Source organism: Oncorhynchus clarkii, chromosome 17, assembly GCF_045791955.1.
Source record: "Oncorhynchus clarkii lewisi isolate Uvic-CL-2024 chromosome 17, UVic_Ocla_1.0, whole genome shotgun sequence".
NCBI classification, from domain to species: Eukaryota; Metazoa; Chordata; class Actinopteri; order Salmoniformes; family Salmonidae; genus Oncorhynchus; species Oncorhynchus clarkii.
Genome location: NC_092163.1, coordinates 41,284,643 through 41,305,514, shown reverse-complemented (window position 1 = coordinate 41,305,514; position 20,872 = coordinate 41,284,643). Strand labels below are relative to the sequence as shown.

The 20,872-nt window shown below is 43.7% G+C and overlaps 1 pseudogene; it reads left to right on the top strand.

Moving 5' to 3' along the window:
• The first annotated feature begins 1,394 nt into the window (after positions 1–1,394).
• Positions 1,395–19,298, top strand: LOC139369434 (piggyBac transposable element-derived protein 4-like; annotated as a pseudogene).
• The last annotated feature ends 1,574 nt before the right edge of the window (positions 19,299–20,872 follow it).

The window sequence follows — 20,872 nt, the reverse complement described above, 5'->3', positions numbered from 1 at the left end:
CCGGCATGATGCTGCCACCACCATGCTTCACCATAGGGATGGTGCCAGGTTTCCTCCAGATATGATGCTTGGCATTCAGGCCAAAGAGTTCAATCTTGGTTTCATCAGATCAGAGCATCTTGTTTCAAATGGTTTCGGCAATCTCCAAGTGGACTGTCATGTGCCTTTTACTGAGGAGTAGCTTCCGTCTGGCCACTCTACCATAAAGGCCTGATTGGTGGAGTGCTGCAGAGATGGTTGTCCTTCTGGAAGGTTCTCTCGTCTCCACAGAGGAGCTCTGTCAGAGTGACCATTGGGTTCTTAAGTGACCTGACCAAGCCCCTTCTCCCCCTGAGCTCAGTTTGGCCAGGCGGCCAGCTCTTGGAAGAGTCTTTGTGGTTCCAAAATTCTTCCAATAACAGTTTTTGACGATTGCTTACACACTCTAAGTGAATGCTTAGACAAAAGCATCAAAAACTTTTGTAACCATGCCTTAAACAAAGGCACCACAAGTACAAACACATTTTCTGTGTGCAACACTGCACACTGTTTCTTACATTAGACACTTCGTTCAAGAATGAAATCTCTTGGAATCATTGGGAAAACACTTCTATTCAAAATGCAAAACATACCTGAAATTGGCAAAACCCACACACACACACACATGAAAACACTCATACAGTAATTGAACACCAACTATTCTGAGCCTTAGCACTACAAATAGACCTCAGGTCAGCTCAACTCTTTTGTGAGAACTTTGCAAACATGGAGGCAGTGAGAGCGAGAGGAAGAGGAAGAGAGAGAGGAGGACGAGGACAAGAACAAAGAAGGGGACCAGGCAATAGACGGAGACATATTTCCGACGACATTAGGCCAACTTTGATGGACCATGTCATAAATCATGGCCTGACGATGAGGGTCCAGCCCAACCTGAGTTGCTACATGGTAGCATCTATAATACGGACATTTAGACTGGAGAACGGGTATGTCTTCAACTTTCTACACTAGACTGTACCTATGTAATTGTTGTACATCATTCAGCATAACAGTACATTACAATGTAGTCCTACAATATTAGGTCTCAGTGAACAAATAAAATAGGTATAGTGCTGTAAAGCACATGTAAGACAGTTTTGATGTTACTGTGTACAGTATGACAGTACAGTATGTAAAGAAGAACCTAACATGACATCATATTCTTGCATTTTCTACAGAACTGCCAGACGGCCTCCTGAGGGTGGAAGGCAACTGTTCACCCATGAACAGGAACGGGCCATTGTCAATCTAGTGTTGGCAAACAACCCAACCGCCTACATCAAATACGAGAGCAAGTCATCTTAGGTCAAACATTCCATAATATCAACCGTGGCAGTATGTCGACACTCTGCCACATCTTGCGTCAACACCAACTTACGATGAAGCAGCTGTACAGGGTCCCATTTGAGAAGAACAGCTTTAAAGTCAAAGATCTTTGCTATGACTTTGTGCAAGTAAGTGTCACTGTACTATACTATAATACAGTAATGGCAGTACATTGTGTCCTATTGGTACTGCATAGATACATTCAGACAAAGCAGGTGCCCCATTCTGGGGGTGGGGGGTGGGGGGGGGGGGGGTTGTCTACGGGGGCGTTGCCTGTAGCTTGTAGTTTTGACTGAATGTGTCTGACCCAACCCTCCCTCCACCCCCACCCCATCCCTGTGTGAAAATGTAGACATTGTAGTCCTGTGTTTTGAGTTACACCATATTCTTCTTCTGTAATCGATGGAAGTGGCATGCGGCGACATTGAGGTGGGTCAGTCCAGGGTTGGATACGGCGATATTTCCCCATTGCCTAGCCAGGGATGACATTGAGGTGGGTCAGTCCAGGGTTGGATACGAGGCAATATTTCCTCATTGCCTAGCCAGGGATGACATTGCTTGTGATGTGGATGAGGTGATGTGGCCAGACCCTAACAGAAGGCAGGATCCGTAAACCATCCACCCCATCCGTTACAATCCCTTACAGTACTATTTTTTGTTTACCATTGCACAGTAATTTTACTGTAATGATTTTTGTTTACAGTAACATATTGTATTTATTACTGTACTGTAATTCAACTTTCCTTTGTGTTTTTTGTTGTAAAAACTTGCAATGTCAAGTACATCAGTGTGTGTTGCTGCTTTGAAAGAGTAATTCAAATGGTGCATGTGTGTATCATTTTGTTGCAAACCTGCCATTTTGAAAAGGATTGTTAGGTTTGGATTGCAGAGTTTCATATTGACATAAAAGTGAGAAGTTTATCTCCAAGTGTTGTGTCTTATTCGGCTTGTGTGTAGAGTTTTGACACAATGAGTCAAATTCTGCAACAAGTGTGTAAGCAATCACAAAAAACTGTTAGAATGATGGAGGCCACTGTGTTCTTGGGAACCTTCAATGATGCAGAAATGTTTTGGTACCCTTCCGCAGAGCTGTGCCTCGGCACATTCCTGTCTCGGAGCTCTACGGACAATTCCTTTGACCTCATGGCTTGTATTCTCTGACATGCACAGAAAAATATCAAGGATGATCAATGGAGACAGGATGCACCTGTCAATGTTCTAGGTGAATGGAATAAGGCGGAGTCAGGCGCAGGACACAGGTATGAGTAAAGCCACAATATTTACTCAAATTCAACAATAATCCAACAAGGATAACTTGTTATGGCTGCACTCCCGGTAACGGGATAATTGTCATCAACAACCGCTGAATTGCATAGCGCCACATTCAAACAATATTACTTAAAATATTTATATTCATGAAATCACAAGTGCAATATAGGAAAACACAGCTTAGCCTTTTGTTAATCCATCTGTCTTGTCAGATTTTGAAAATATGCTTTACAGCGAAAGCAATCCAAGTGTTTGTGTAAGTTTATCGATCGCTCGACAAAGCATTATGTACACTTAGCATCAAGTAGCTTGGTCACGAAAATCAGAAAAGCAATCAAATTAATAGTTTACCTTTGATGATCTTCGGATGTTGTCACTCATGAGACTCCCAGTTACACAATAAATGTTCCTTTTGTTCCATAAAGATGATTTTTATATCCAAAATACCTCTGTTTGTTTGACGTGTTATGTTCAGAAATCCACAGGAAAGAGCGGTCACGACAGCGCAGACAAATTCCAAATAGTATCCGTAATGTCCACAGAAACATGTCAAACGTTTTTTATAATCAATCCTCAGGTTGTTTTTAAAATATATAATCGTTAATATATCAATCACAACTGTATTTTTCAGTAGGAGAGGGAAAGGCAATGGCTGCCCAAACTCTGTTGCGCGAGCAAAACTCATGCGAACACCTGACGCGGTTATCTTTCTGGCTCATTTTTCAAAATAAAAGCCTGAAACTATGTCCGAAGACTGTTGACACCTTGAGGAAGCAATAGGAAAATGAATCTGGTTGATATCCCTTTAAATGGAGCAAAGGCAGGCTATGGAACATGAGGTTTTCAAAATAGAAGCCACTTCCTGGTTTGATTTTCCTCAGGGTTTCGCCTGCAATATCAGTTCTGTTATACACACAGACAATATTTTGACAGTTTTGGAAACTTTAGAGTGTTTTCTATCCAATACTAATAATAATAATAATTAGCAACTGAGACTGAGGAGCTGGCCGTTTACTCTGGGCACCTTTTCATCCAAGCTACTCAATACTGCCCCTGCAGCCATAAGAAGATAAACATAAACAATCCAGATCACGTACACGGAACCACTTGACAAAAAACAATCACGCACAAAACAACAGGGGAAGCCAGAGGGTTAAATAAGGAACACTGATTATGGAATGGAAACCAGGTGAGTATAATGAAGACAAAACAAAACAAAAATGAAACATGGATCGGTGGTGACTAGAAAGCCGGTAACGTCGACCGCCGAACGCCGCCCGAACAAGGAGAGGGACCAACTTCGGCGGAAGTCGTGACATCATCTGATCTCTATTTTGAGTCTCATAGCAAAGGGTCTGAATACTTATGTAAATAAGTCCATTTAAATCTGTTTTTATTTTTTATACATTTGCTAACATTTCTAAAAACCTGTTTTGACATTGTCATTATGGGTATTGTGTGTAGATTGATGAGGAACATTTTTTCCAAAGTAATGATGGACTGTCGTTTCTCTTTGCTTATTTGAGCTGTTCTTGCCACGATATGCCACCCCTACCTTTTCACAACAACTGATTGGCTCAGTCCCCTCCTTTACTCCCTGTTAACTCATGACTGCACGGCCAGGCACGACTCCATCATTAAATATGCAGCTGACAGTGGTAGGTCTGATCACCAACAACGACGAGACGGCCTATAGGGAGGAGGTCAGAGACCTGGCCATGTGGTGCCAGGATACAACCTCTCTCTCAACGTGGTCAAGACAAAGGAGATGATTGTGGACTACATGTCACATCTGCTCCCACTCTCGCCCTGCATCACGCACTCCCATCATCTATTACGCACATCTGCCTTCCCTCGTCACGCGCATCAGCGATATTGGACTCATCTGGACTCACTCATCACCTGTTATTACCTCCCCTATATTTGTCAGTTCCACTGCTCTGTTCCCCACTTCTTCATTGATTGTTTTTTGTCTGTATTATTAGTTTGCTGATGCTGTTCCTGTCTCGTTCCATGTCCGTTCTTTATTAAATGTTTTACTCTCTCCAGCGTCAACTCATGTGACACTACAGGAAAAAGAGGACCGAGGACACCCCCATTCTCATTGACGGGGCTGCAGTGGAGCAGGTTTAGAGCTTTAAGTTCCTTGGTGTCCACTTCACCAACAAACTAACATGGTTCAAGCACACCAAGACAGTCATGAAGAGGGCACAACAAAACCTATTCCCCCTCAGGAGACTGAAAAGATTTGGCATGGGTCCTCAGATCCTCAAAAGGTTCTACAGCTGCACCAACGAGAGCATCACTGCCTGGCAATGCAACTGCTCGGCCCCCGACGCAAGGCACTACAGAGGGTAGTGCGAACGCCTCAGTACATCACTGGGGCCAAGCTTCCTGCCATCTATGACCTCTATACCAGGCGGTGTCAGAGGAAGGCCCTAAATATTGTCAAAGACTCCAGCCACCCAAATCATAGACTGTTCTCTCTGCTTCCACATGGCAAGCCGTACCGGAGCACCAAGTCTAGGTCCAAGAGGCTTCTAAACAGCTTCTGGGTGGAGGCTGGCTGGTGATGGCTATTTAACAGTCTGATGGCCTTGAGATAAAAGCTGTTTTTCAGTCTCTCTGTCCCAGCTTTGATGCATCTGTACTTACCTCGCCTTCTGGATGATAGCGGGGTGAACAAGCCAGTGCTCGGGTGGCTGAGATCCTTGATGATCTTCCTTGATGTCCTGAAAGGCAGGCAGTGTGCTCCCAGTGATACGTTGGCGTTGGGCTAACCACACGACCCTCTGGAGAGCCCTGCGGTTGCGGACGGTGCAAATGCCGTACCAGGCAGTGATACAGCCCAACAGGATGCTCTCAATGGTGGATATGTAAACGTTTGTAAGGGTCTTAGGAGCCAAGCCACATTTTCTTCAGCCTCCTGAGGTTGAAGAGGCACTGTTACGCCTTCTTCACCACACTGTCTGTGTGGGTGGACTGTTTCAGATTGTCAGTGATGTGTACACTGAGGACCTTGAAGCTTTTCATCTTTTCCACTGCGGCCCTTCAATGTGGATTGGGGAGTTATCCCTCTGCTGTCTCCTGAAGTCCACAATCAGCTCCTTTGTTTTGTTGACTTTAGGGAGATGTTATTTTCCTGGAACCGCCCCGCCAGGGCCCTCACCTCCTCCCTGTAGGCTGTCTCATCATTGTTTGTATCCAGGCCTACCACTGCTGTGTCGTCCGCAAACTTGGTGATTGTTTTGGTGGCGTGCAAGGCCACGCAGTGATGGATTAACAGGGATTACAGGAGGGGGCTGAGATGCACCCTTATGGGACCCCTGTGTTGCGGATCTGCGTAGTGGTGGTGTTGTTGCCTACCTTCCTCGGGGCGGGATGCTCTGAGGACACCGCTAGGGATTCCATCTAGGCCACTAGCTTTGCATCGGCCACAGAGAACAAGAGTTCACAGTCCACACACACACACACAAACACACACACACCTAGGGGTAGCTGTAATGAACCTCCCTACCCCCCTACGTCTGGCACTATAGACTGTAATGTCTGTTATGAAGTGGGACAGAAATGGTGTCCTTACCTGGTAAATGATAGTTGTAATGATAAATGCATTTACAATGATGATTACAGTACATAGGAGAGATGCGACTGAGAGAGACATTTGTTTGGCTCTGCATGGTGTGTGTGTGTGTTTGTCTGAGCATGTCTGTGTGTGACTGGATGAATGTACAGTATGTCTAAGTGTGTGTATGCCTGCATAACTGTGTGGGTGTGTGGGATATTTTGTCCTCCAGCGTGCCTCGGAGTGTGTTCTCTCCCAGACTTCCTCTAAGTTATCCCCCTCACCTTTCCTCGCTCTCTCCCTTTTCCATGCATCTCTCGTTCCTCTTCACAACATCCCCTCTATCTTGCTTCCCCCCTCTCTCTGCCAATCTCTCCATTTCTCATCACCCTCTATTTCTCCCTCACTCATCACTCCTCTCTCCACCCTCCACTGGGTCCTTTCCTTCTCCTTAATGTGCCCCCCATCTTTCTTCCTCTCTTCTTGCCCCCTATCCTCACTAATCTCTCCCTCCCCACCCTCTTCCTCACCCTAATCCCCCCGTCCATCTCATTCTGCTTTCCTCCATGCATCTCTCTCCAGCCAGCCCTATCTCTGCTCTTCCCCTGGCAGATAATCAATGCACTATGGTGCCAGGGAGAGGCCCAGCATGTATTTCCAATGGGCTTGCTGTCAGCTGTGTGTGTGTGTGTGTGTGTGTGTGTGTGTGTGTGTGTGTGTGTGTGTGTGTGTGTGTGTGTGTGTGTGTGTGTGTGTGTGTGTGTTTAAAGTAGTACTTGTGCACAGAGTTGTATGGTTTGTATAACTTAGTATTGTTTTTTGTTTGACATACATTTTAAAGTAAAAAATATCGAGAAATGTATTTTTTTCCCTTCCTCCTACACACATCCCGACATTCACTCTGTTTTACCACAACAATGATTAGATCAAGTCGGAATTCCATATTCTTCATCCACAACTATAATCTCATTCAATAGGAACCCCTTTCAAAAAAATTCTCAAGAGTATTGTTTTAAAGATATATACAGAACCAAATGTGAAGGAAATTAGTAGTTTCGTACCATGAAATCACCATACATACAGTGCATTCAGAAAAATATTGTGACTCTTGACTTTTCAACATTTTGTTACATTACAGCTTCATTTTAAAATTCATTAAATTATTTTTTTCCCGCTCATCAATCAACACACAATACCTCATAATGACGAAGCAAAAAACACAATTTTCAAAATTTTTACTGAGGAGTGGCTTCCGCCTGGCCACTCTACCATAAAAGCCTGATTGGTGGATTGCTGCAGAGAAGGTTGTCCTTCTGGAAGGTTCTCCCTTCTCCACAGAGGAACTCTAGAGCTCTATTAGAGTGACCATCGGGTTCTTGGTCACCTCCCTAACCAAGCCCATTCTCCCCTGATTCTTCAGTTTGGCCACTGTGTTTTGAAGGACCTTCAATGCTGCAGAAATGTTTTGGTAACCTTCCCCAGATCTGTGCCTCGACACAATCATGTCTATGAACAATACAGACAATTCCTTCGACCTCATGTCTTGGTTTTTGCTCTGACATGCACTGTCAACTGTGGGACCTTAAATAGACGTGTGTGAGACTTTCTAAATCATGTCCAATCAATATAATTTACCACAGGTGGACTCTAATCAAGTTTTGGAAACATCTCAAGGATGATCAATAGAAACAGGATGCACTTGAGCTCAATTTCTAATCTATTAACAAAGGGTCTGAATACTTATGTAAATAAGCTATTATTGTTTTTATTTTTCATAAATTTGCAAACATTTAAACATATTTTTTTTTATCTTTGTCATTATGGGGTATTGTGTGTAGATTACTGAGGATTTTTAAAATTATTATCCAGAATAAGGCTGTAACGTTACAAAATGTGAAAAAATACTTTCCGAAGGCACTGTATATTTGGAAAAAACTTGCATGTTCTAATATTTCTATAATTCTTAATTCCATTATTTTACTTTTAGATTTATGCATATTGTTGTGAATTGTTAGATACTACTGCACTATTGGAGCTAGGAACACAAGCATTTCACAACACCCCCAATAACATCTGCTAAATTTGTGTATGTGCCCAATAAAATGTGATTTGATTAAAAAAACGTCAATAATTGATTATCTTTTGGTGTATTGATCCAACTCCGGTCATTTATGCATGGGTCTTAACCAGGCCCATATTTCACTTAACAACATACAGTATGTACATTATTGATCTTCTCCTTCCTGTCCTGTGCGGAACTCTCTGGCTGCTGTGGATAACGTGCGTGCAATGCTTTACCCCATAACCCCCCCCTTTATTGAGCTGTGGATTGTATCTGGGGGTCAAAGTCGAAACACGAACACTACAGCACACTCACTCTCACACACAAACACACACACACACACAATGTACGTATAGTATTCATTCCTCTACACACTATGATAATTATTGTATCTAAATCAAACTGAGGACACATTTTTAAAAACACACACACATGCATGCATGCACGCACATACCCACACACACACTCACTCACCCTCACTCACTCACCCTGGACCAGCAGCAGTCAATTAGTACTCTGAACGCAGGGCCGGAGAGGAGAGGGGCAGTCAGATCTATAATGTACTGATCCAAGCTCCAAGGTATTTAACCCTGGAAATACAGGAATGACTAGCTTCTACTCCCACTGCTTGCATACAGCCATCCCCCCTGATAAAAATGACTATTCCCCAACGTACTAGCTAAATTCATATTCCCAATGCACACACTGTATACTGGTAAAACTACATTCCCCACTAAGAGCCATGTACCCCAGTAAAACAATTATCACAACCCTCTTTTCTGATCAGCCTCTGTGCTCCCTGATTACAAACCCACCAGCCATGTACCCCAGTAAAACAATTATCACAACCCTCTATTCTGATCAGCCTCTGTGCTCCCTGATTACAAACCCACCAGCCATGTACCCCAGTAAAAGGCTGTGTGCTACTGAATGGTGAGTTGTTCTGTAATTTGTTTACTGTAAGTGACAGGGGACTGAACAAAAATATTACCAAGAGAGAAGTATTCCTCCTCTACATAGCACCATTTTTAGTTCTGGTATACAGTGGGGTCCAAAAGTATTGTTACCGTTGATAAAGATAAGCAAAAATCACTGTATAAAATAAATAATTCAAATACTGAGCTATATTGTATGGTCCAATTTTTTTTTTAAGTATGTGTCAAACTTATTGACAGGCCTTTTTTCAGTAAATGTCAATACCTCACGTTGCAAGGATAACAGCACTGAGGCTTTTTCCAAAATGTTGTATGAGTTGGAGAACACATTGGGAGGGATCTTAGACCATTCCTCCATACAGAATCCAGATCCTTGATGTCCTCTGTTTGTGCTTATGGACTGCCTTCTTTGATTCAAACCACATGTTTTCAGTGGGTTTCAAGTCTGGAGACAGAGATTTCCTATTGCTAAATGTTTATTTTGTGGCCAATTAACCATTCCTTTGTAGATTTTGATGTGTACTTGAGGTTATTATCTTGCTGGAAGATTCTTGGCTAAAATGTCCTGGTACTGGGTAAAATTCATGATGTCGTTGACCTTAAAACCTCTTGAGACTAGGGGGCAGTATTTTGATGTTTGGATGAAATACGTGCCCAAATGAAACTGCCTATTTCTCAGGCCCAGAAGCTAGAATATGTATATAATTGGCAGATGAGGATTGAAAACACTCTAAAGTTTCCAAAACTGTCAAAATATTGTCTGTGAGTATAACATAACTGATATTGCTGGCAAAAACCTGAGGAAAATCCATTCAGGAAGTGCTGTTTTTCTGAAACCTCTCTCTTCCTCTCACTTCCTCCATTTAAAGGGATATCAACCAGATTCCTTTCCACATGGCTTCCCGCAAGGTGTGAACAGTCTTTAGACATAGTTTCAGGCTTTTATTCTGAAAAATGAGCGAGAATGATCACATCGCATCAGTGGATAGACAATGTCCTTAGATTTGTTCATGCGCGCGGCACCTTTTCTTTCTCTCTTGTATTGAAAAGGCTACCGTCCGGTTGAAATATTAGTGATTATTTATTGTAAAAACAAACAGAGGATTGATTATAAAAAAACATTTTACATGTTTTTTTACAGGTTTCTACGAACTTTATGGATAGTATTTGGAATTTCCGTCTGCCCGTTGTGACTTGCACAAGCCTGTGGATTACTAAACAAAACGCGCCAACCAAATGGAGGTTTTTGGATATAAAGAGAATCTTTATGGAACAAAACAAACATTTATTGTGTAACTGGGAGTCTCATGAGTGCAAACATACGAAGATCATCAAAGGTAAGCAATTAATTTAATTGCTTTTCTGACTTTTGTGACCAATCTACTTTGCTGCTAGCTGTTTGTAATGTTTTGTCTGCTGAGAGCTGTCCTCACATAATCGCATGGTTTGCTTTCACCGTAAAGCTTTTTTGAAATCTGACATGACAGGTGGATTAACAACAAGCTAAACTGTGTTTTGGTATATTGCACTAGTGATTTCATGAAAATTAAATATTTTTAGTAATTTAATTTGAATTTGGCGCTCTGCAATTCACCGGATGTTGACGAAAATGATCCAGCTAAAGGGATCGGTGCGGCAAGAAGTTAATATCTCTACCTACATGTACATACTACCTCAACTAACCGGTGCCCCTGCACATTGACTCTGTATCGGTACCCCCTGTATATAGTCTCACTATTGTTATTTTACTGCTGCTCTTTAATTACTTGTTACTTTTATCTCTTATTCTTATCCATATTTTTTTGAAACTGCGTTGTTGGTTAGGGGTTCGTAAGTAAGCATTTCACTGTAAGGTCTCCACCTGTTGTATTCGACGCATGTGACTAATACAATTTGTTTTGATTTGATTTGAGCAGGTGGGCCTGGGCAGGGGTGATGTTGTGGATATTTGTGTGCGTCTGTATCTGTTGTTGTTTGTATGTGCATGTATATATTTTTTGTATTGTCAAAAAATTATAATACAGTTGTAAAAAAAAAAAAGGTATCACATTGGGAGGGATTTCAGACCATTCCTCTAGAGCCTTGATATCCTTCCACTGCGTTTATGGACTGCATGCATCAATTCAAACCACCGGTTTTCAATGGGTTTCATGTTCGGAGACTGAGATGGCCATTACAGAATGTAGATTTTGTGACCAATTAACCGTTTCTTTGTGGATTTTGATGTTTGCTTGGGGTTATTGTCTTGTTGGATGATCGATCCACTCCGGCCAAGTTTCAACCTCCTGGCAGAGACAACCTTCTTACTTTGACACCAAACCCACCACTGGTTTGTGTGGCCAAAGAGCTCTATTTTCCAGTTCCAATCCAAGTGCCAATGCTGTTTGGCAAACTCCGGGCATTTACAGTTGTTGGATGACATGATAATAGAACTCTTTGGCCACAAAACCAGTGGTGGATTTGCCGTCGAAATGAGAATGCATAAGCAGAAAAGAACCCCATACCACCTGTAAAATACGGTGGTTGGACCGTTGTTTCTATTTATGAACTTTTATTTAATCAGGGGATCCCAATTGAGACTGGAGTCTCATTTTCAGTGGTGCCCCGAGGACATAAAATAAAATATAAATCAAGCAAGGCCTGGCAGTCATGAGTGAACAGGGAGTACAGGAGGGGACTAAGCATGCACCCCTGATGGACCCCCGTGTTGAGGATCAGCGTGGCAGATGTGTTGTTACCTACTCTTACCACCTGGGGCGGTCTGTCAGGAAGTCCAGGATCCAGTTGCAGAGGGAGGTGTTTAGTCCCAGGGTCCTTAGCTTATTGGTGAGCTTTGAGTGCACCATGGTGTTGAACGCTGAGCAGGTAGTCAATGAATAGCATTCTCACATACAGTGCCTTGCGAAAGTATTCGGCCCCCTTGAACTTTGCGACCCTTTGCCACATTTCAGGCTTCAAACATAAAGATATAAAACTGTATTTTTTTTGTGAAGAATCAACAACAAGTGGGACACAATCATGAAGTGGAACGACATTTATTGGATATTTCAAACTTTTTTAACAAATCAAAAACTGAAAAATTGGGCGTGAAAATGTTTTGAAAATCTGAGATGACAGTGTTGTTTACAAAAGGCTAAGCTTGAGAGATGGCATATTTATTTCATTTCATTTGTGATTTTCATGAATAGTTAACGTTGCGTTATGGTAATGAGCTTAGGTCTGTAAATAGAATCCCGGATCCGGGTTTGGTCGACGCAACAGGTTAACTTCTTGACGCTACCCATCCCTTTAGCGGGATAATTGTCATCAACAACCGCTGAATTGCAGAGCGCCACCTTGAAATAATATTAATACAAATATTTATATTCATGAAATCACAAGTGCAATATAGCAAAACACAGTTTAGCATTTTGTTAATCCACCTGTCGATTTTGAAAATATGCTTTACAGCGAAAGCAATCCAAGCGTTTGTGTAAGTTTATCGATCACTAGACAAAACATTATGAACACCTAGCATCAAAGTAGCTTGGTCACGAAAATCAGAAAAGCAATCAAATTAATCGCTTACCTTTGATGATCTTCGGATGTTTTCACTCACGAGACTCCTAGTTACACAATAAATGTTCCTTTTGTTCCATAAAGATGATTTTTATATCCAAAATACTTCAGTTTGTTTGGCGCGTTATGTTCAGAAATCCACAGGCTCGAGCGGTCACGACAACGCAGACGAAAATTCCAAATAGTATCCGTAATGTCCACAGAAGCATGTCAAATGTTTTTTATAATCAATCCTCAGGTTGTTTTTAAAATATATAATCAATAATATATCAACCAGCACTGTCTTTTTCAGTAGGAGAGGGAGAGACGATGGCTGCCCAAGCAATGTTGCGCAAGCAAAACTCATGCGAACACCTGACGCGATGTTATCTTTCTCGCTCATTTTTCAAAATAAAAGCCTGGAACTATGTCCGAAGAATGTTGACACCTTGAGGAAGCCATAGGAAAAGGAATCTGGTTGATATCTCTTTAAATGGAGCGAAGGCAGGCTATGGAACATGGAGCTTTCAAAATAGAAGCCACTTCCTGGTTTGATTTTCCTCAGGTTTTCGCATGCAATATCAGTTCTGTTGTACTCACACACAAAATGTTGACAGTTTTGGAAACTTTAGAGTGTTTTCTATCCTAATCTGTCAATTGTATACATATTCTAGCATCTGTGCCTGAGAAATAGGCCGTTTACTTTGGAAACGTTATTTTTCCAAACATTAAAATACTGCCCCCTAGCTGAAAGAGGTTAAAGGTCTTACTCACATCATGCTCTCATGCAAGTTTCAGTGTTACTTGCCTTGAAGCGAGCATGGAATTAATTAAGCTCGTCTGGTAGGCTTGAGTCACTGGGCATCTCTCGGCTGTGCTTCCCTTTGTAGTCTGTAATAGTTTGCAAGCCCTGCCATATTCGACGAGTGTCAGAGCCGGTGTAGTACAATTCAATCTCAGTCCTGTATTGACGCTTTGCCTGTTTGATGGTTCGTTGGAGGGCATAGCGGGATTTCTTATAAGCTTCGCGGTTAGAGTCCCTCTCCTTGAAAGTGGCAGCTCTACCGTTTAGCTCAGATATTGATATCAGGCTATATCAGATATCAGATATGCCTGTAATCCATGGCTTCTGGTTGGGGTATGTACGTACAGTCACTGTGGGGATGACATCATTTATGCACTTATTAATGAAGCCAGTGACTGATGTGGTGCACTCCTCAATGCCATCGGTAGAATCCTGGAACATATTCCAGTCTGTGCTAGCAAAACAGTCCTGCAGTTTAGGAAAAACATAGTCACGAAAAACAGAGATCTTCCAAAAATAAAATGATGTGCTATATTTTTGCTTTAATACATTTCATGTTTGTATTACATTTATTATTTCAGATGGAAAGTTGAAAGCTTCCAAAGTTTTGAATAGAAAAGACCATTCAAAATGGTCAATTTTGTCATCAACCGCCATCATTGATGAATCTTGTTTTTTTGCGTATTGTATTAAACTGAAACATGTTCTTGTATTTGTTTGTATGTGTCTTTTTTGAATTAACCCTGTTTGATTGTTAGGTATGAAGTCGGTTAATAAGACTTTTGCCATTCTATTACTTATGAGCTTTGTTATTATTTTATTGTCACAGATTATTAAATGTATGGGTCTGTAATCAGCAGGGGACTCTCCAGATTTTCCTGGTTTTAATATAACTGACATAACAGTTTGATACATAGAACTAGGAAGCACTGCATTGAGTGACATTTGTGTAAACAGAGGCGCTACGTTGTCCTATAATGTCAAATAGAACTCTATGGGACAGCGGTCCATTCCTTGTGCTTTTCCACACACAAATGTTATAATAGTGTTTAATATTTATTTTGGGGTGATCTCTGTATTTCGTGATTATTTTTCGTCTGCTTATAATTGCTTCAGGGTTGTTGATTCTATGAAGGCTGTAGGATCAGTCCAACTGTTGTATAATTCGGATGTATGACACACTGGAAAGGTGAATACAGGTTAAAGCTATGATTCCTTATTGATGTCACCTGTTAAATCCACTTCAATCAGTGTAAATGAAGACAGATTAAAGAAGGTTAAATCAGGATTTTTAAGCCATGAGACAATTGAGACATGTGTACCATTCAGAGGGTGAATGGGCAAGACAAAAGATTGAAGTGCCTTTGAATGGGGTAAGGTATTAGATGCCAAGCACACCGGCTTGACGGCAAAGGGGGTGCAACTCAATATTAAGGTGTTCCTAATGTTTGGTACACTCAGTGTAGATTTTCAAATAATCTTTTTTGAATTGTAAATAATTGTGTTGCTTCTAATTAACACATTTATATCTTCATCTTTTAAAATTATTACTGGTTTGGCATGCATTCATTTTGTGAGGGCTGCGAGATGTTAACCTGTCCTCTGTCTACATTTATAAGGGTGTCATGACTGTCCTGATCAGGTCAGGTTACAGGAGACCACAACCATACAGATTATCTCTCAACCCCAACATAGGAGGAGAGATCTAGGGGTCTGAAGATGTGGGGTTTTTATGACCTCTCACGCCCCTGGTAAATCTCAGGCCACAGACAAATTCCTTTGTTCTGTTATTATGGAGAACCAGCCTCAGAACATTAAACATGAAATAAAGGGACTTTGAAACAATGGTTTCCGTCTATCATGATGATAGATGGAATCTGAAAATGTATGTCATTTTTGTTTTGTTATTAAATGTTAATAGATGATGTTATTACGAAAACATTGTAACGTGAAGAGTTTTCCTAGTATATGTTTGATGTTTATACATTATACGTTGTGTGGAAAATGTCCAAATCAAAAGGAATGTTTTGGTAAAGATGAAATGTTAAGTTAGTTGTCTAAAATTGGATTTGAGAAAATCCTAGACCTTGCTCTTAACTTGGTACGCCCAGAGAATTGCCCTAAAGGCGGTTACCCCCACTCTGACACGAGGGTATAAAACCTGTGAGTAAATAATTTACAGATAAGACTACGTGACCCAAGCTGCAGCCAAGGTCTAACAAGTCAACAAACCCAGTACGCAACACAAGTTTGAAGACAAATAAATATTTTCTACCCAAGCTACGGATGCGTAGCTGTGTCTAAGCCGAATTGAATTCAAGCCGGACCCCCTAGCATCCAATCCCAGCGAATCGTAGTATCTAAATGGTTTCATTCCTATGCCGAGCTACAGAGCTGTCTGTCCTCAGAAGACCCCTTCCAGAGCAAGGGTGAGGGAACAGACTCCTAAGCCAAAAGGACACTGACATCGTGAGGACGACCAGAAAGGTGCACCAGAGAAGTGCACCAGAGAAGTGCGTCATCGAGCAGCCTGAACGGTCCTCTGAACGGTCCACGCAGAGAATCCTCTGAGATCTTCCCCATGTAATTACATCATTATATTCTGACCCATAAGAGCGGCACTTTGGGGCAAGGCTAAGGTTAGAATAGCATAGCTGACAAATTCACCCAAATGTATATTTCTCTCGTGTACTTTCTTTTTCCTCTCTCCCTTTGAAATCCCCATTTTGGGTAACACGCGCCATAGTGTGTTGGCCCGTTATACTAAGTTCTAATCAATAGCCTATAATGTGTTTTGTCTATGTGTATCTTTTATCATCATTTTAGCTTTTTAGTTAATAAATATTCAACTAAAATTGGTGTGGTCTGAACTCATTGGTGAGACCCGGGTCCATGCAGATTCACGGGCTATACGACGTTCAGAATGAGATTGGTAGAGTCAACTGGTTAATTAGCGGCTGTTGTAAAATCGATATTCTGATATTCTTTGAGTTAATTTGGGAAATAGAAACTCAATAAAAACTAGTTTTCCTGTGTTGCCCCAGGTTAATGAGTTAACAATTGCTTGATTCAGTTAATCACGCAATTAGAAACTTTAATCATTTGATGAGCAATAGTCGTCATATTAACTAATACAACGACAAGGGTAACGGTTTGTATTTTTTCACTTATGTACATAATACATGTTGGGTTGCGCTCTGTTCATTCTCCATATCCTGTCACTAATTGAATTTTCTCTTGCCGTAATTAAGCATGATACTGGAGGATGTCATGGATTTTTTAACCCAGTTAATTGTTGAGAGCATTTTGGGAAATAAAAATGTAGTTCAATTCTTGAATAGCTTGGCCCTGTGTTACGAGTTGTTCCCCTCTGTCTGGGCCGGGTCAGAGTGACCCTGGCTCTGTGTTACGAGTTGTTCCCCTCTGTCTGGGCCGGGTCAGAGTGACCCTTGTCCCCAAGAACTCAGTGCACGACCTCGGTGCAATCAGCCAAGCGTACCGGATGGGCCGAAGGGCCCGAAGGAGCAGACAGGGCCAACCATGCGCCTCGTCCATTCGCGTGCCTCTTCCCATTCATGTGGCCACTGTAAGCCGGCCGTAGAGAGGCTACTAATATTGTCAGGAAGAAGAAGAAGAAGAAGAAAAAGAAGAAGAAGATGAGGACGACGAGGACGACGACGAGGAGGAATACGACCCTGGCGAGCGTGAGCCCTCCGCCTACGACTGTAAGCCGGACGTAGAGAGGCTACTAATATTGTCAGGAAGAAGAAGAAGAAGGAGAAGAAGATGAGGACGATGATGAGGACGACAACGACGAGGAGGACGACGAGGAGGAATACGACCCCGCCGAGCGTGAGCCCTCCGCCTACGACGCCTCGCAGTCCTTGTTTCAGTGCGGCTCAGGTCCTGGAACAGATATCCTCCAGTGTCGACCAAGAAGACGAAGAAGACTACTGCGAATCCGAAGAGGAGGACGTTTCGGAAGATGAAGACGGTGAGGAATACAACCCCGAGCGTGATGTGGACGACGACGACGACGACGGCGACTCGGCCTCGTGGTCGTGCTCCTCTTCGGAGGAAGAGCGAGAGGGAGAGCGAGAGGGAGACCAGGCCGCTGCCCGAGAGTGAGACAGAGAGCCAGACAGAGAGCGAGAGCGAGACAGAGAGCCAGATCGAGACAGAGACAGAGAGCCAGAGCGAGACAGAGAGCCAGATCGAGACAGAGAGGACGCGGCGGCAGCCGCCCGAGCCCAAAAGGAGACGTTGCTGTCAAAAAACTGCAAAATCAAATGGTCCTCTGTGGCCTATCGCGGCCCGGACCGGCCCCACGCCATCCGCCGCCCTGGCCCCGTCGTGACGCCGGGCCCCACGGCCTACGCCGCGTCGCGAGCGCTCGACATCGCGTCCACCTTCCAGCTGTTTGTCACACCGGCGATAGAAAGGATAATTGTGGACATGACAAATCTGCAGGGGGTGAGAAAATACGGCGACGGCTGGCGAGCCATGGACTCCATCGACCTGCACGCCTATGTAGGGCTGCTGATCCTAGCCGGCGTCTACAGGTCCCGAGGCGAGGCCGTGGGACGCCGAGAGCGGCAGGACCGTGTTCCGCGCCACCATGCCGCTCAAGGTGTTTCACAAGTACTCGAGGCTGCTGCGATTCGAAGACCGCCAGTCGAGACCCGCGAGACTCGCCACCGACAGACTGGCGGCCATAAAAGAGGTATGGGACCTGTGGGAGGAGCGGCTGCCGGCCCTCTGCAACCCGGGGCCCGACGTGACGGTGGACGTACAACTGGTCCCATTCAGAGGTACCGTCTATGTATCTGTGTATGCACGTGTAGCATAGAGAGGTAGCAGTAGTAGCATGGGCAGTAGTAGCAATCGGCAGTAGTAGCAATCGGCAGAAGTAGCAATCGGCAGTAGTAGCAATCGGCAGTAGCGGCGGCGGCTGCGTGTACATAAACGCAGTGCACCCCCCATGGTGAGCCAGTAACTATGACGCTGCTAATCTCCTCTCCCCTCTCCCCACCAAAAGGACGCTGTCCTTTCTGACAGTACATTCCCAGCAAGCCGGCCAAATACGGCATCAAGTCGTGGGTGGCCTGCGACGCCAAGTCCAGCTACGCTTGGAAGATGCAAGTCTACACAGGCAAGGCGGCCGGCGGAGGCCCCGAGAAGAACCAGGGCACGCGCGTCGTCCTCGATCTGACCAAGGGACTGCCGGGCGGTCACAAAATCACATGTGACAATTTCTTCACCTCCTACGAACTCGGGCAGCGGCTCCTCGAGAGGAACCTCACCATGGTCGGCACGGTGCGAAAGAACAAGCCCGAGCTCCCTCCCGCGCTGCTCCAGTCAAAGGGCAGACAGGTCTCGTCCTCCAGGTTCGCCTTCACGCCCACCGCCACTCTAGTGTCCTACCTGGCAAAGAGAAATAAGAACATGCTACTTCTGAGCACGCTTCACGCGGAGCCCGACGTTAGCGACCGCCGCGACCGGAAGCCGGCCCTCATCCTAGACTACAACTGCAACAAGGGCGGCGTGGACAACCTAGACAAGGTGGTTGGGACCTACAGCTGCAGACGGATGACCGCCCGCTGGCCCCTGGTCATCTTCCACAACATCCTCGACGTGTCCTCCAACAACGCCTTTGTCATATGGCGAGAGATAAAGCCCGACTGGATGCCTGGGAAGCGGAACAAGAGGAGGGTTTTCCTGGAGCAGCTCGGAAAGGCACTCGTGAAGCCCTTGATCAAGACGGGACAGGGTGACCCGGGGTGACACTATGTGGTAGGCATAATAGGAGGACAACGGAGGGTTAACTGACTTGCCTAGTTAAATAAATGGTTAAACATGTCCAGAATCACACACACACAAACACGCAACACACACACATTTGGTTGGTTCCTGGGGGATGTAGTTGGGGTGTTAGGCTGGTGCTGTTGGGCTGCAGCTTTGAGCTGAGAGCTGACAGCAGAGCAGATAGAGCCAGCCTTAATCCAAAGAGGGAATGGAGCACGTCCCTACACAATTACACTGACAGGAATGGGGCCTGAGAGAGAGAGAAACACACACACACACACACACACCCTGCAGCTACACACAAGTCCAGAGCTCAGATCCATCTTTCTTGATGTCCTTCTGTTTCTAAACTATGAATCAAAAATGTTCTCCATAAGTTCAACAGAACACCCCCAGGCACAACTTACTCACTGTCAGCTCAAGTCAGGTAGGATTACCTGTATTTGTGGGAAGAAACCAATAACACATTGCTTTGAGTCCAACCTAAATCACTCACTCACCTTACCTCTTCAAAAGGTACACCAACAGGTCCAGAAAGAAGTCTTTCAAAAGAAGTCTGTGCAGAAGACTGTGCTCCTTAGATTGAATTCAATATTTGTATAATTATCCCCATGCTGTGATAATATTGCTTTTCTGGAGGGTGTTAAATCAGTAATTTACAGTCCGTCTGAGTAAAGTACAGAAGAATAGTAGTCACATAATAATCAACATCAAAGGTTGCCTTAGGGCTTGTTCATATTTCTTATAATAGCTCAGTTGGTAAAGCTGTGTGTCTCAGATGATAGCTGTGTGACCCTTGCAACACCAAGGTTGTGGATTCAATTCCCACATGAGACCAGTTGAAAATGTATCCACTCACTACTGTAAGTTGCTCTGGATAAAAGCATCTGCTCTGTGACTAAAATGTAATGTATGTCCTTGGTTCATGTTACACATGCTAAATTCTTCCACACTGCATCCCACAAAACTCAGACTGCAAGATTCACAGCCATCTCAAGATGTAGGGAAGCTTTAGCTTGATCCACTTCCACTGATCCAAAAGAGTGGTTGAGGAAAAGCATATATCTGTAAAAAAAAAAAAAAATCAGAAAAAATGAGAGGGGTAATATATGCCAAGCTCAGCTTAAAAAAACAACAACATTTCAATTGATCCCCTAAAGCTAGGCAGAATATTCTGAAACATTAAAGTTGTGTGTCAGGCATTCACCACTCGTTAAGCAGCAGTACTTTGATACATTCTCCATTGGAAGTGTGTCTTTGAACAGACCAGAGCTGTTTGAAATAATTTCCTCTGCTGGGCTGGCTGGGCAGAGGGAGAACCAGCGCCCGCATTCCTTCCACGCTCCATAGACCAACAACCACCAGGCTGCTGTTCACTGCAAGCTGCCAGGCATACAGTTCATATGCTAATTTAATGATGGAATAATCCGAGTGGAGAGGGGTTCTGGAGAAAGCGCTACATTCCCGAATCAGGCAGATGTTTAGAAATGTACAGTCCTGCTGCTGCTGGCGGGGGCTGGGGTGGTGTAGTTGTGGTGGGGGTGGGTCATGGT